This window comes from Triticum aestivum, chromosome 7A, assembly GCF_018294505.1.
Source record: "Triticum aestivum cultivar Chinese Spring chromosome 7A, IWGSC CS RefSeq v2.1, whole genome shotgun sequence".
Taxonomy (NCBI): domain Eukaryota; kingdom Viridiplantae; phylum Streptophyta; class Magnoliopsida; order Poales; family Poaceae; genus Triticum; species Triticum aestivum.
The window spans coordinates 527,978,560-527,982,197 of record NC_057812.1 but is presented as its reverse complement, the minus strand read 5'-3'; positions in this window follow the sequence as shown (position 1 = coordinate 527,982,197).

The following is a 3,638-nucleotide window of genomic DNA, read 5'->3' as shown; positions in this document are numbered from 1 at the left end:
CGGTACATCAAAACTCATAAACTCATAATACAACTGTCATCGAAACCTTAAGCGTGCGGACCCTATGGGTTCGAGAACAATGTAGACATGACCGAGACACGTCTCCGGTCAATAACCAATAGCGGAACCTGGATGCTCATATTGGATCCTACATATTCTACGAAGATCTTTATCGGTCAGACCGCATAACAATGTTCCCTTTGTCATCGGTATGTTACTTGCCCGAGATTCGATCGTCGGTATCCCATACCTAGTTCAATCTCGTTACCGGCAAGTCTCTTTACTCGTTCCGTAATACATCATCTCGCAACTAACTCATTAGTTGCAATGCTTGCAAGGCTTATGTGATGTGCATTACCGAGAGGGCCCAGAGATACCTCTCCGACAATCGGAGTGACAAATCCTAATCTCGAAATACGCCAACCCAACATGTACCTTTGGAGACACCTGTAGAGCACCTTTATAATCACCCATTTACGTTGTGACGTTTGGTAGCACACAAAGTGTTCCTCTGGCAAACGGGAGTTGCATAATCTCATAGTCATAGGAACATGTATAAGTCATGAAGAAAGCAATAGCAACATACTAAACGATCGGGTGCTAAGCTAATGGAATGGGTCATGTCAATCAGATCATTCACCTAATGACGTGATCCCGTTAATCAAATAACAACTCCTTGTTCATGGTTAGGAAACATAACCATCTTTGATTAACGAGCTAGTCAAGTAGAGGCATACTAGTGACACTCTGTTTGTCTATGTATTCACGCATGTATTATGTTTCTGGTTAATACAATTCTAGCATGAATAATAAACATTTATCATGATATAAGGAAATAAATAATAACTTTATTATTGCCTCTAGGGCATATTTCCTTCAGTCTCCCACTTGCACTAGAGTCAATAATCTAGATTACACAATAATGATTCTAACACCCATGGAGCCTTGGTGCTGATCATGTTTTGCTCGTGGAAGAGGCTTAGTCAACGGGTCTGCAACATTCAGATCCATATGTATCTTGCAAATCTCTATGTCTCCCACCTGGACTAGATCCCGGATAGAATTGAAGCGTCTCTTGATGTGCTTGGTTCTCTTGTGGAATCTGGATTCCTTTGCCAAGGCAATTGCACCAGTATTGTCACAAAAGATTTTCAATGGACCCGATGCACTAGGTATGACACCTAGATCGGATATGAACTCCTTCATCCAGACTCCTTCATTTGCTGCTTCCGAAGCAGCTATGTACTCTGCTTCACATGTAGATCCCGCTACAACGCTTTGTTTAGAATTGCACCAACTGACAGCTCCACCGTTTAATGTAAACACGTATCCAGTTTGCGATTTAGAATCGTCCAGATCAGTGTCAAAGCTTGCATCAACGTAACCGTTTACGATGAGCTCTTTGTCACCTCCATATATGAGAAACATATCCTTAGTCCTTTTCAGGTATTTCAGGATGTTCTTGACCGCTGTCCAGTGATCCACTCCTGGATCACTTTGGTACCTCCCTGCTAGACTTATGGCAAGGCACACATCAGGTCTGGTACATAGCATTGCATACATGATAGAGCCTATGGCTGAAGCATAGGGAACATCTTTCATTTTCTCTCTATCTTCTGCAGTGGTCGGGCATTGAGTCTTACTCAACTTCACACCTTATAACACAGGCAAGAACCCTTTCTTTGCTTGATCCATTTTGAACTTCTTCAAAACTTTGTCAAGGTATGTGCTTTGTGAAAGTCCAATTAAGCGTCTTGATCTATCTCTATAGATCTTAATGCCTAATATGTAAGCAGCTTCACCGAGGTCTTTCATTGAAAAACTCTTATTCAAGTATCCCTTTATGCTATCTAGAAATTCTATATCATTTCCAATTAGTAATATGTCATCCACATATAATATCAGAAATGCTACAGAGCTCCCACTCACTTTCTTGTAAATACAGGCTTCTCCAAAATTCTGTATAAAACCAAATGCTTTGATCACACTATCAAAGCGTTTATTCCAACTCCGAGAGGCTTACACCAGTCCATAAATGGATCGCTGGAGCTTGCACACTTTGTTAGCTCCCTTTGGATCGACAAAACCTTCTGGTTGTATCATATACAACTCTTCTTCCAGAAATCCATTCAGGAATGCAGTTTTGACATCCATCTGCCAAATTTCATAATCATAAAATGCGGCAATTGCTAACATGATTCGGACAGACTTAAGCATCGCTACGGGTGAGAAGGTCTTATCGTAGTCAATCCATTGAACTTGCCGAAAACCTTTTGCGACAAGTTGAGCTTTGTAGACAGTAATATTACCGTCAGCGTCAGTCTTCTTCTTGAAGATCCATTTATTCTCAATTGCTTGCTGATCATCGGGCAAGTCAACCAAAGTCCATACTTTGTTCTCATACATGGATCCCATCTCAAATTTCATGGCTTCAAGCCATTTTGCGGAATCTGGGCTCACCATCGCTTCTTCATAGTTTGTAGGTTCATCATGATCTAGTAGCATGACTTCCAGAATAGGATTACCGTACCACTCTGGCGCGGATCTCACTCTGGTTGATCTACGAGGTTCAGTAGTATCTTGTTCTGAAGTTTCATGATCATCATCATTAGCTTCCTCACTAACTGGTGTAGGTGTCACAGAAACAGGTTTTTGTGATGTACTACTTTCCAATAAGGGAGCAGGTACAGTTACCTCGTCGAGTTCTACTTTCCTCCCACTCACTTCTTTCGAGAGAAACTCCTTCTCCAGAAAGTTTCTGAATTTAGCAACAAAAGTCTTGCCTTCGGATCTGTGATAGAAGGTGTATCCAATAGTTTCCTTTGGATATCCTATGAAGACACATTTCTCCGATTTGGGTTCGAGCTTATCAGGTTGAAGCTTTTTCACATAAGCATCGCAGCCCCAAACTTTCAGAAACGACAACTTTGGTTTCTTGCCAAACCACAGTTCATAAGGCGTCGTCTCAACGGATTTTGATGGTGCCCTATTTAACGTGAATGCGGCCGTCTCTAGAGCGTATTCCCAAAATGATAGCGGTAAATCAGTAAGAGACATCATAGATCGCACCATATCTAGTAAAGTACGATTACGACGTTCGGACACACCATTACGCCGTGGTGTTTCGGGTGGCGTGAGTTGCGAAACTATTCCACAATTTTTTAAATGTACACCAAACTCGTAACTCAAATATTCTCCTCCACGATCAGATCGTAGAAACTTTATTTTCTTGTTACCATGATTTTCAACTTCACTCTGAAATTCTTTGAACTTTTCACACGTTTCAGACTTATGTTTCATTAAGTAGATACACCCATATCTGCTTAAGTCATCTGTGAAGGTGAGAAAATAACGATATCCGCCACGAGCCTCAATATTCATCGGACCGCATACATCTGTATGTATGATTTCCAACAAATCTGTTGCTCTCTCCATAGTACCGGAGAACGGTGTTTTAGTCATCTTGCCCATGAGGCACGGTTCGCAAGTACCAAGTGATTCATAATCAAGTGGTTCCAAAAGTCCATCAGTATGGAGTTTCTTCATGCGCTTTACACCGATATGACCTAAACGGCAGTGCCACAAATAAGTTGCACTATCATTATCAACTCTGCATCTTTTGGCTTCAACACTATGAA